Source organism: Protopterus annectens, chromosome 13.part0, assembly GCF_019279795.1.
Source record: "Protopterus annectens isolate FY-2018-M chromosome 13.part0, PAN1.0, whole genome shotgun sequence".
In the NCBI taxonomy this organism is placed as follows: Eukaryota; Metazoa; Chordata; order Ceratodontiformes; family Protopteridae; genus Protopterus; species Protopterus annectens.
This window is the reverse complement of record NC_056747.1, coordinates 434,109,453-434,123,820: the sequence shown is the minus strand read 5'-3', so window position 1 is coordinate 434,123,820 and position 14,368 is coordinate 434,109,453.

Below are 14,368 nucleotides of genomic sequence, written 5' to 3'. Positions count from 1 at the left end.
ACTAGAAAATCACTTTTTTTGCTATCTCAGTGTCAAACCAAAAGGAGGGCTGGTGAAGTGACCAAGGCATGATGGCTTAAAAAGTGCAACTTATAAAATAACATTACTTTCCTCTTGTGAAATACATCTTTTGAACAATCCACAGCAAATGTTGAAGTATACCAGTTTCTTTGAATACATCTATAGTATCACCTGTTTGCTATAAGTCATTCCTTTGCTAGGAAAGAATGGAGGACCATTAGCACATGCAGCACACTTCTACTATAACCGGTATTTCACCTGACTCCGTTACTCCTTCTGGATTCCACTTGTAGTCTTTTGAGGATATACATCTTCAGATGGGTCTACTTCAGTAGCACAAACTTTACTTACCCTACACTCACTTGCCCTAGACGAAAGCACAGACAACTACAGAAGACCGACATCCAGAACACCGACTTCGCACACGAGGTAAGTAAATGCTTGGCCATCCTAAACAAAAACAATAAATGAAACTAAACTAAACTAAACCCACCAACACCTCCCTAACTAAATATACTAACTGTGAGATGGCACTACCACGAGGGGTAAGGGGAAAAGTTCAACAGGATGGCCAAGCGGTAACATAACTCTCATGCAAAGACGGTGTTCCGGATGTTGGTCTTCTGAAGCTGTCGGTGCTTTCATCTGGGAAACTTCAGTGTCAGGTAAGTAAAAGTTTGATCTAATGAAGTAGACCCTTTTAGAAATAATTCTAGTAATAAAATCCCACAAGTCATTAACTGGGAATTTGATTGGAGAAAAGGACACATATTATTCAGATATAGTTTTATTGAGAACACTTTTCTAAGCCATTAGTTTTCTTTCTTTCTTTGCTGCTGATTTATCAGTTCTAATTTTCTCATCCTCCTATGAATTGTTTAGAGATAGAATGAATGGGCATCATTCCATTTTCCCATTACAGCTATCTATTCATCCAATCCATCTGTATTTTTCTGTGCAACTGGGTGGTCTTGTAAGGTATCCATGTCATGGGTCATGAAATTGTTCTTTCAAATATCATTAAGAGTTCATCATCAAAAGTTGTTTCCTTTAATTTAATAATCAGATCAGGCAACTCATTATTTGTCATCCTACACTTTACAATTACATGGGATTTTGGGGAAAATAAACTTAATCATGGAGTGTGGAAACTCAGATGCCACTAATCACCCTTCCAGAACCACCAATTATAAGTTTGGTCATTTGAGATTAAATCTTATTTTCCTGTTTTCTTAATCAACATCAACATCTGATAACAGCATGACTTCAAGACATTCCAAGACAGAATACTGTGTTTAGAGGGATGGCTGCACTTGTGGGCAGCAAGAAGGAAGAGAGAGAGTAAGGATATCAGAGAATAAAGCTAGAAACATGTAGTAGAAGTAAAGGCAAGTAAGCTAATTGTCCTGCAGAGAGGAAGGAAATTTAGGAAGCTAACATGCCCCACATTTAAATAGCTGCTTACTGTTAGGATAAGATCAATTTTTGAGATCAGTTGAATACATATTATAGCTGGAAAAAATGTTTTGAGTTTAGGATTGCATGACAGCATATAACAAAATTTGAAAGAATTTTGTAAAAATAAAACGTATTACCTAATCTAACAGAAGATATTTGAAAGTGAATAACACAGACACAAGTTAGAAGTTGCAGGTTATTGCAGGATATTATCCATTTAAGCAGATATCTAGGTTAATCCACATATACTAAGGTAGCAGATGGAGAAACAGATGCAGGAATATTATCAAACATATTGGAACAGTAGTTATTAAAGATATGTTGTCAGAATGATTACAGTATAAATGTTCATCACTCTTGTTTTGATAAAAACAAATTGCAATGCATTTACAAGCATTGTCAAAATGTAAGTCAACAAATGACACTGATTTTGCAAGCTTCAAATAATATAATGAGAAAACAAGATGCAGCACTTTGATCTTAATAAAAAGTCAGTTACATTTCTTGCTAAAGTAATGTCAGAAGTGCTTGCAAATGAGTGGTACTGATTTTACCAATGTGAAGCTAAAACATTACTTCTCCTGCATTTACTGAGAATATTTTGTTCTGGATAGCAAACCTATACTATTTTCACAGGAATTGTTAGTGGTGCTTGGAAACAGCTAAACATTATTTCATAAGATCTGAAGTAAAAGACGTTATCATAAGACAATGGCGTACTTTGCTCTTGAAAAAAGGCAATTACATCATTTTCACAAATGCTGTTAATTATAGGAGTAAATAATTGAAGCATTCTTAATTTGCAATTTATGATTAGAGGCAGCAATATACAGCATTTTACATTGATAATGAGAAGCATTATTTTGCTCTTTATGAAGTTATGAAATTGATTTCATTAGCACTGCCAGAGACATTAACAAATGACCAAAACTGATTTTTATATGACAAAAAAGGGAGATTACTATGGTGAAGCAACATGCAACAATTTGTTCATTTATTTACACACACACACACACACACACACACACACACACACACACACACACACACACACACACACACACACACACACACACATTTATTTAATTATTTGTTTATTTATTTGAAATGTGTTATCCATGTAACTGGGTTGGTCTACTGGGACTTTCCAGCCAAGACCCATGGTCACAGAGGAGCACACATACAACAGGTGAAGTACAAATGCAAGGACATGGACTGTGGAATCCATAGTTGTACATTCTGATTTTCATTTACTGAAGTAAACAAGGTACTGGTAATTGTTTTGCATATATACATTATTTGTAAGCAGTAATCAGAGCAAGGAGATTATCACACAGTAATATATACGTTATGTACAGGCTTGTATGGCACATAAAGAAATGATCACATGGCAATATATACATTACATACACATTTGTATGACCAATTAAGCATTGTCAGTAGGTAAAATAAGAATCCTAGTAGACAAGTAAAGTTTTGCTGCAGGTAAATCTGCCAATTATGCCAGGTCTCTAAAAGCTCTGCATACTCTGTCCAATAGAAGATTCTCTTTTAGTGATATTTTGAATTTAATTAGAGCAAGTTGAGATCCAGCTTCAGCAGGGAAATGATTCCAAGCTACAGGACCTATCTTGCAGAAAATGTTCTCCTTAACTGGTGCCCTAAATCTAGGTCTCATAAGCGTAATACCATTGTTATGGCTTCCTCTGAGACTGAGGATAGTTTGAATATAGCAAGCAACAATCTTAGTGGTTGGCAGTGCCAAACACGGCTATTTTGAAGGTTAGTGTGGTAACAGCAGTTAGGGTTCTGCTATTTATGGGAAACGTATGGCATGCTTTCCATAACTCACAATGCTGGGTCCTGTTGTTGGCAAGAAGGATATATCTACAAAATTTTATTTTCAGTAATCTGACATTTTTGAAGATTGGTGCTAGGCTGAAGACAGAGTAGTGTGAGTCTATATTTTAAATTTAAGAAGAGTACATTTTTATCCAGAGACTTGCATGCAATAGGTGAAGAGTGGAGAACGGAGATTTTGGTACATATTTTATGCTGTGCACGTCTCTAGTTCATATTTTTTTTCTGTGTGAGGTGAAGAAATGGGTGGGGTCCAGAGTGTCTACAAGGCATTTTCATAATTAAACAACTGGTTATCTGAAACAGAGAGAGAGAAGGGAGAAAGGTTTGATACATTTTGTGTGGTATTGAACAACACAAAAGTTCATTTGGTAAGATTTTATTATTTAAAGTATAGTTATAAAGGGAAGATGTTTGAGTTGCAAGGATATTTGATGCCTACAGTGGGATTTCAGTGCAACAACTAGTAAGATATAATCTACGTACATAAGGTTCATGCTCCTAGGTGGTGAGACCTTTCTCTGTGGTACATGTGGCTGTGGACACATAGTTAAAATGTCATTTGGCTGCAAAGATATATAGCTGTTGCAAATTTCCTATGGGCAAAGTAAAGCATACACTGCCATGCCCCCAACTTCAATAAACAAGTGCATGTGGGCAGGGGAAATAATGTCTGTTGTGCTTGTTGTACAGTACATGCCTTATGTAAGTACAACATATACAATTGTGCTGCAGCATTGAGGAAATCCTGCATAGTATTGTAATCATACTTAGGCTCTAGTATGCATTTTAGGAAATGTTGCCCAGGCTCTGTGAAGAGGGTAATTGACCACACCAATAATAAAGGCAGACTGTCCATTCAGTACTGCAGTTTTACTAACAGTGAAATGCCCACTGGTCAGTCAATACTGATACCTGCCATACTGCCTCCTGTCTCATGGTATCTTGGGGCACAGACCTTATTTTCCACCTGTGCATTTGGTTATTGAAGTGCTGCATGTGGCATTGCATGCTTTTTTTGACCACAGGAAATTTACAACAGCTATATGTCTCTGCAGCTGATTGTCACTGCAGCCATGTACATGCCTCAATCAAATGTACAGCTGGGAAACGTCTCATTGCCTATGGGCCTGAACCAGTGTACATAACTACATCCAGGTATGAATGTTTATGCATAAGATCATTTATAAACAGTCAGAACAGCAAAGGCCCTACTACTGATCCCTGGGGACACCTATGTTTAGTGCATTAGAAGATGAGAGGTAATTGTCAGAGAAAATATGTAAATGTATGACACTAGACAACTATGGAATAAGGCTTGGGAAGTATATGCGGTGTTAAACCTTGTAGAAGGACAAGGCTGTAATATACCTAGTGTAATTATCATAGCAGGATACAGAGTTTATTCTATTCAACCTAAAACTTTTTTATTATTATTTTTTTTCTTGTGGAGATAATATGCACTTAATCAATCCTATCCTAAAAGAAAATGTACACAACGTGTGGAAATAGAACATACAAAAGTAAAATGTGAAAAGTATTGCAGAAAATATCAAAGCAAAAGTAATTTCTTGCTTTGTCCTATGATCAGAATTTAGATGACATAGAGCTACACACCCCTATTAAGTGTGGCAGAGTTGAAGCTCAACATGATTCTGAAAAATTTCCTACTGAAGTGAGTGAAGACAGGGTGGGTGATGTGTACAGTAATTTATGTTGTGGAGTGGGAAACTTGTACAGTAATGTATTTTGTGGGGTGGGTGACATGTACAGTAATGTATGTTATGAGGTGGGTGATGTGCAGTAATTTATGTCATGGGGTGGGTGACGTGTACAGTAATGTATGTTGTGGGGTGGGTGATGTACAGTAATGTATGTTGTTGGGTGGGTGACATGCACAGTAATGTATGTCGTGGGGGGAGTGATATGTACAGTATTTATTTTGTGTGGTAGGTGTTGTGTTTAGTAATTTATGTTGAGGACAGTGATGTGTACAGTAGTTTATGTTGCGGATGGTGATGTGTACCACAATGTATGTTGTGGGGAGAGTGAGTTGTAAAGAAATGTATGTTGTGGAGAGAATGATGTGTACAGTAATGTATCTTGTGGGGTGGGTGACGTGTACAGTAATGTATGTCATGGGGAGGGTGATGTGTACAGTAATGTATATCGTGGGGAGGGTGATATGTACAGTAATGTATGTTGGGTGATGGGTGATGTGTACAGTAATATATGTTGTGTGGAGTGCGATGTGCACAGTAATGCATGATGTGGGGAGGGTGATGTGTACAGTAATGTATGTTTTTTGGTGGGTGATATGTAGAGTAATTTACATTGATATCAGTGATGTGTACAGTAATTAATGTTGCAGATGGTGATGTGTACAGTGATGTATATTGTGGGGAGTGTGATGTGTACAGTAATGTATGTTGTAGGGTGGGTGATGTGTACAGTAATGCATGTTGTGGCATGGGTGATGTGTTCAGTAATGTATGTCGTGGGGAGAGTGATATGTACAGTAATTATTTTGTGTGGTAGGTGACATGTTTAGTAATTTATGTTGAGGACAGTGATGTGTACAGTAATTTATGTTGCAGATGGTGATGTGTACCACAATATATGTTGTGGGGAGTGTGACGTGTACAGTAATGCATGTCATGGGGTGGGTGAAATGTACAGTAATGCATGTAGTGGGGTGGGTGAAGTGTACAGTAATGTATATCATGGGGAGGGTGATATGTACAGTAATATATGTTGAATGGTGAGTGATGTGTACAATAATTTATGTTGAGGATGGTGATGTGTACATTCATTTATGTTGTGGATGGTTGATGTGTACAGTAATGTATGTTCTGCTAATGAAGGATGAGTTTGAAATGGTTGTTTCAGTAAAGGTCTATATGATGATGTGAGTTACAGTTTGCAGGGAAAAGCTACTATTATAGGTAAAAGTGTGAGTAAAAGGAAATTGAAACAAGGCACAAAAAGACTGCTAAAACAGATGGGATAACCTTTACATAGTTTACCTGTTAATACTTATAGGTGTACTTCTATACTCGACTTTTGAAAGAAATTTCAAACTGACATTGTTGGGTTACCGGATACAAATCACTGAACAGATACATAAAATGGTATTGGAAAAGTTAGGTTATTTTGCCATGAGTTTTCCATTTCTTAGAGATAAGACCAATATTTTGTTAGATAATTTCTTTAATTTTATATGGAACACCTGTTTGAAACCAATCAAGAGAAGAAAAATAAAGAAGATTCAGTGTTCTGTTTAATAAATCATATAATATATCATCTTTGCATTTATTTTTGGTTTTATATAATATAGAAAATATTAACAATGACATATTAGGTAGATTACAAATTACGAGAAGATCACCAGCAGGTACTGCCCAACTTAAATTGTGAACTATCACCAAAATCCAATCTTCTTTAACACAACTTTATTCGTGTTTTCGGAAACGTCTATGCGCTTCCTTCTTCAGAATACAAAGCTAAAACAGAGCAAAATGAAGCAAAATGAAACAGTCCTATACAGCCCTTACTTAAAAACATTCAAAACTGTCATGTGGTACTAATTAATTAATTAATACTTTGCATCACATGGCATCAACCCTTATTAACATACTCAAAACTTGCAATACCCCACTAAACATTAATTAAAATTGCTATATACTGAATATATTATACATTGTTGAATACATTTAAAATAAGCATAATTATAGAAAAATATGTATATATGCAACATATAAAAAATAAAAAATAGAAAATAGAAAATAGAAAATAAGTTCATGTTAAATGTTCCAACCACCCATCATCTAGTGCCAAAAAAGTGGCCGCTGAATCCATGAATCCATTGACAAAGATAGATGATGCTCTATATGTGGGGCCATGGCAAATCCATTTGGAGATGCAAGAATTATGTTGGCAGATAAGAACTGGAGCTACATTCCCCCCTGGCCTAAACGAGCATGTATCTATCATTTGTGTATTAAAAAAGTTGGCATGTAACAGATAAAGAGGTTCTGTTTCATAACCCCACACCCCTTACTTGAGGATTCAGCGGCCACTTTTTTGGCACTAGATGATGGGTGGTTGGAACATTTTTGGAGACTATATTTCTTAGCAGAGTAGAACTCATTTGAGCCTATTACTTGTGTCCCCTAAGATCATAGTGTTTTTGGACATATTTAAGTAAAAAAGTATACATTAAATGATTATTAGCAATTAATTCTATGATAAAAACCTTGATCAGTTGTTTACTTCTGTTTAAAGTTTTTAATTTTTAAATATGGATTATTATAGGTTACTGTTTTAATGACTTTATTATTTATATTTATATGCATATTTAACATGAACTTATTTTCTATTTTTTATTTTTTATATGTTGCATATATACATATTTTTCTATAATTATGCTTATTTTAAATGTATTCAACAATGTATAATATATTCAGTATATAGCAATTTTAATTAATGTTTAGTGGGGTATTGCAAGTTTTGAGTATGTTAATAAGGGTTGATGCCATGTGATGCAAAGTATTAATTAATTAATTAGTACCACATGACAGTTTTGAATGTTTTTAAGTAAGGGCTGTATAGGACTGTTTCATTTTGCTTCATTTTGCTCTGTTTTAGCTTTGTATTCTGAAGAAGGAAGCGCATAGACGTTTCCGAAAACACGAATAAAGTTGTGTTAAAGAAGATTGGATTTTGGTGATAGTTCGCAATTTAAGTTGGGCAGTACCTGCTGGTGATCTCCTCGTAATTTGTGTTTTAAAAGTTTGTTCAGCTTTTTCGTTCGTCATATTAGGTAGATTCGTTTTGGAGAAATTTAATAATTGCTATAAAACTTTTCAGAATAATGAAAGGAGACTGATTACATATTATAATATGAGGAAATATGCTTCTAAAATATTTTGATGAAAGTTGTTTATATTAGAATTTATCCAGAGTAGAAACTGATGGTATGAAAAGGTTATGGACAGCTTTATTTTTATTTATTTATTTTTTATGGTAGGCACTTAGATAAGTCCATTCAGTTCTGTAGATCTTACTGAAAAGACAACTATAAACATACTTCTGAAATGCAAGGTTTCTTGGGAGCTGATACTTGCCAAATCACCTGCAAAGAGTTAGATAAAATACAAAATGAAGAAAGAGTAGTTATGTATGTTTTTTAATGTGGAAGAAACATTGGGACATGTTCTCATCACATATTACAATTGCATTCTTGGAATTAATTACTTAACACCTGTGACGCCCACAACTGCTGCCAATATGTGATGGGTAACAATATGTGTCATCCCCATGCTAGATCAGTAATCAAGTAGCCTGAATCCTCACCCCTGACACTGGAGAGCGATGTGCACTTGGAATATAAAAGGAGAAACTCAATATTTCCAGATGCAGTCATCTCTGCATCAAGTACAATTTCCCATAAGACAACAAAGGGAATGCACTCAACCCAGGGTCTGGGTGTCTCTATATCTGTCTCCATCCAGATCCCTAATAAGACTTCCACTGGTACAGCTGTAGGGTTAATTCCTCAGCCAAGTGTCCAAGCCAAGTCCTCCAGCACCTTCTCTGTAAACCCAGTGCTTTGTGTCCTTGCCCCAAGTAGCTGGCCCACACAAACTTTGAGAAATTTGATTTTCACACACATATACACTCACACATACACACACACACACACACACACACACACACACACACACACCTGGGAAAGGTTGGCACAGGTTTACCTGCTGTAACCCCTTCTGCCCAGAGTATAAGGTAGCTATCACTGCCATCAGACACTTCTCAATCAGCTACTCTATGGCCCTTAACAAAGGGTGTCCAGTTATAGTGTGTAATATTAATATTACTATTAATACAAATAGTAGTAGTTCACCAAGATGGCCAGGCCTTGTGGAGTGGCCCACACAGTGACAAATAAGTATAAGTACTCTCAAAGGTTAGATGCTCTCTACAAGAACCAGCCATGATAAAAGTTTTAAATATATTTAATAATAAATAATAAAGGAACATGAAATGACTGAATATATATATATATATATATATATATATATATATATATATATATATATATATATATATATATATATATATTTATATTTGAAGGACAGACTCAGACAAATTAAGAAAACTAATATCTAAACTAAGCTTCACTATATTCTTGACTGAAGGTAAGAGAATTATACTGTTCCCTAATAACGTACTTAGGCAAGGCAAGAGGAAATACACGAGCAGTCTTTCTAGTCAGGCTTCCCAAACAGAATATTCTATAATAGAGATTATTCCCTGTAAAATATAATATCTAAGATGACTTGCAGAATGACCTCATCTGGGCACGACTTTAGGTTCTCACAGGATCTCCTTTTGAGATTTGAGACAGGACTTTAGAAGACTGCTACAATACACATTTAGAGCTTTTATGGCAATCCCTGGAGCCAGAAACATTTACAACACTTACCACCTTCTATACAAAAAGTTAACAGAAATATCTGCTTCCAGACCTACCTCTTTCTGGGCCTACTCAGGACTGTGGGATGCCGTTCAATGTTTTAACAGTTCATTTACATTTACCTTACTTTCCTTAAAATAAGCCAGCTTGTTAATCTTTGCTGTGCCAGTGTCCTCTATAAAAACATATACATTTAATTCAGATACCATAATACATGCACAGTTCTCTTCATTTCAGCAGGGTGTGCTGTTGATGCATTTTAGCACAATTAACACAAGCAGAGCTCACAAATACATTTTCAGCACAAACATCTGTACAAATCATCTTGATATACAAATGGCATACAGTTATTTACAGAATTCCAGCTAGATGTGCTGGCACAAGACATGCATCCACTACCCTACTTCTCCCTGGCATTACTGGCAGTAACTCCTATTGTCACACCACCTATATTGCCGGCAGTACCTCCTATTGTCACACCACCTATAATTTATTGTAGTTATATCTCATCAATAAGAACATGATTTTGTATTGTCCTTATCCAGATGGTTTATATATAGATGTTTATCTCAGTGCTAAATTAATTTTCAGTACAGCATTGACTCTTTGGGTAAGATGTTGTAAAAAAAATGTTCTATAATAAATTGTGGGAGCATTTTTTGATTTTGCACAAATTGTGGAAATGGTCATGGCAAAAATTGTAAGGGAATTGTCTTTGTTTTTAATTATGGGTCACTATTTTTTTTGTGCTGACTGGATTTATATTTTCTTGAAGGTGTAATATGTGTATATAACTTTCGGATGTTGTAATTTCATTAAAAATCTCACAATCTTTTAGATACATGCCATGAGATCCTACAATATTATACAAGTTCATAAATATTACATTATGACAATAATAACATTGCAATACAAAAGAACCTTGCTGTGGACAGCTATACCTTTACAAACATTCCATAATATTCCCTAAACTATAATCAGAACCCCAAGTTAAACAACCAAATTTCTTAAATGAAAACTCCCAGTGTACATCTTTACATTATTCCTAATATCCACAACCTTTTTCATTTGACAAAAAAGTAAATGTTGAGCGATATCTCAGCAATGAACAATACAAACTTCTGTGAGCACCCAGAACTTGACATGCATGCCGGTATGGTGGACTAAATATCTACATCTAATAGCTCCACAAAAAATCTTACCCTACAAACAGGTGACGTTTACCTTATCTCAGGGGCCCCCTTGACAACCCATACTCCTCCACCAAACACAGCTATTACAACAGGAAGTGTAAATATATCCTCTGTCAACAAAAGATAGCCTCATCTGATTATCTAGTTCTAAAAGCATATACGTAAATACTTTTTTACATATACCTAAAATACCTTTTTTTATCTCCACCCTGGCAAACAGGACTGAGACCAATGGCTCTTCAACTTGCATACAACTAGCTTATTCATCCCACTATATTGAGAGCTAGGAATCACCATGCAAGGCAAGAGCACTATGACCCATTTGTTTCTGCCTGGGAATTCCCAACCAGCTCAGTGTCTCTATGGCAACAGCTAAGTGATAGGTTTTGGGTCAGCTTGCCATTCTTTCATGGTGGTCTTCAGTCACCACTGGCAGATCATCCCCTCCTTTGGCAGCTTTTTTCAATCTCTGCTATAGCTACTCTTCGAAGGGAAGCATGCCACCACAAGTTGAATTCCTCTTGACATATTGTGCAACTTGCACATAGTAGCCCAGGCTTGCTTGGCTTGAACTCAATAAGGTGAAAACCTAGTGCTCTTGCTAGACGTCACCTATGTGATGAGCCAGACCCACCTTTCTCCCTCCATCCCTCCCACCTGGATAGGTGAGAAAACAATGCCTATTCACTTACTCTTCTTCCCTTACCAATCGTACAGGTCCCCATGCTACAAGTTTAAAATAGTAATCATCACTGAGACTTGGCTCAAGGATAAGTCATGGATTGTTCTGGAAACAGCTAAGGATTGCTTGCTCTTTTGTGATGTTCTGCCAGGAAAAAGACAAGGAGGAGGCATTCTGGCAGAGCAATGCTAAACTACCATCACAGTTATAGGGTCATAGGTGTTTACAAGACTAACAACCACATCCCAAATCTCTGACAAGTTCTGATACCCTTGATAAGTGTAAGCATAGGCCTGGCAGATGAGCCATTTATAGGTTACCTCTGTCCATTAGAGACATATGTGCCAAACCAGGGATGTATTTCTGGATTCCTATCCAATTATCTAAGTTGCACTTGAATTGGGTTAGGGAGGAAGTCTGCTTCACATGGATGGGGAGCCTGTTCCATAGACGAGGTAGTCTCTGGGATACATGCCTATCTCTCCAGCAGGTACTATTTATATTACAGGCAAGGTTTAAGTCTTTATAATGGATAATTCTGGTGTGGGTTGTTTTGTGGATATGCAGGAGGTCCACTGGAGTAGGGTTTAACAATGCCCTGTATGGCAGGCATAGATCTCTCCTCAAAAGCGTGTAGGAGACAGAATACAGGGATAGGTCCTTGATGTGGTCTGCATAGGACATATTACTTACGCCTTGTATTTTTTCAGGGAGGAAACTTTGTGGATGTTCCAACTGTCGGATATGCCTGGTTAGGTACATACCAAAGGGGGCATTGTACTCAATGATATGTATGCTGAATGTTGAATACAGTGGAAAAATGACTTCCTTGGACTTAGATGCCATACCTTTATTTATAAGTTGCACATCATAATGATTTCCTCACCACTGCTAACGTGTGATGATCAAAGGCTAGATTACTATGTGTGTCCCTAAGTCCCTGACTACTGCATCAACTTTAAGGGATGTGTTGTCAATATGATAGTTACCAGGGATGGATGACTTCCCAAAGGATACTATTAGGCATTTATTGGCATTTAGTTTTAGTCCATGGCTCTAAGACCAGTTGTTTGTCTGTGTCAACCTCTCCTGGAGAACATTTTTGTCAGTGCGAGATTCAATGACAGCTCCTAATTTGCAATCATCTGCAAGTTTAGTCAGCCAGAGACCACTGACATTGGCCTTGACTTCTGAGAAGTAAATGTCAAAAAGGAGCGGTCCAAGGACTGGTCCCAGAGAGACTCCACTTGTGACTGGACTCTGTAGCGGTGGACCCCCAATTCAAACTTCCTGTGTCCTGTCTGTGAGCCAGTTGGCTAGCCACTAGGTGACATATGGGTTTGTACCTAACTTCATGAGTTTGTCAACAATACCCGAGTGGGGTGTTGTGTCAAATGCCTTGGCCAGGTCAAAGTAGGCAGTGTGAATGACTTTGCTGTCATCCATTGCTTTGATGACCTTCACAAAGAAGTCCGCCAGGCTGAGTAGGCATGATCTGCCCTTGACGAAACCAAACTGAGTTGGGTCCAGTGTCTGGAGGTTTACTATATCTCTTTTGATCATCTCCATGATAATTCTTTCCATGGCTTTACATACCACACTAGTGAGACTTATGGGTCTGTAGTTTCCAGGGTCTGTAGATGGCCAACCTTTGTGCAGAGGGATGATTATTGCCTTTCTCCTTTCATGAGACACAAAGCCTGTTTGGAAGCTACAGTCTAATAGTAATTCCAGAGGCCCTGATAGGTCATGTTTTCCTCAACATTTACTGTGTTGTTTTGTATAAATCACTGTGGAGCTTTTCCCCTCAGACCTCCACTGAAAATGGGCACTTTTGGCCCAGTGGACCATCCCAATAAACAAATGCAAATACAGTGGATATAAAAAGTTTACACACCCTTGTTAAAATGCCATGTTTTTGTGATATAAAAAAATGAGACCACAGTAAATCATTCCAAAACATTTCCCACCTTTAATGTGACCTATAACCTGTACAATTCAATTGGAAAACAAACAAATTTGTTAGGGGAAAAAATATAAAAAATAAAAAACGTACAATAAGCCGGTTGCATAAGTGTGCACATCCTTAAACTAATACTTTGTTACCTTTATGATTTAATTACAGCATTCAGTCTTCTTGGGTAGGAGTTTATCAGCATGGCACATCTTGACTTGGCAATATTTGCCCACTTTTCTTTGCAAAAGTGCTCCAAATCTGTCAGATTGTGAGGACATCACTTGTGCACAGCCCTCTTCAGGTCACTCCACAGATTTTCTATTGCGTTTAGGTCTGGGGTCTGGCTGAGCCATTCCAACACTTTAGTTTTCTTCTGGTGAAGCCATTCTTTTGATGATTTGGATGTATGCTTGGGGTCATTGACATGTTGAAAGGTGAAATTCCTCTTCATTTTCAGCATTCCAGCAGATGCCTGAAGATTTTGGGACAAAACTGATGGGATTTGGAACTGTTTATAATTCCCTCCACCTTGACTAAAGCCCCAGTTCCAGCTGAAGAAAAGCAACCCCAAAGCATGATACTGCCACCACCATCCTTCACTGTGAGGATGGTGCTCTTTTGGTGATGCAAAGTGTTGTTTCTGCGCCAAACGTACCTTTTAGAATTGTGGCCAAAATGTTCATCACTGGTCTTATCAGACCATAACACATTTTCCCACATGC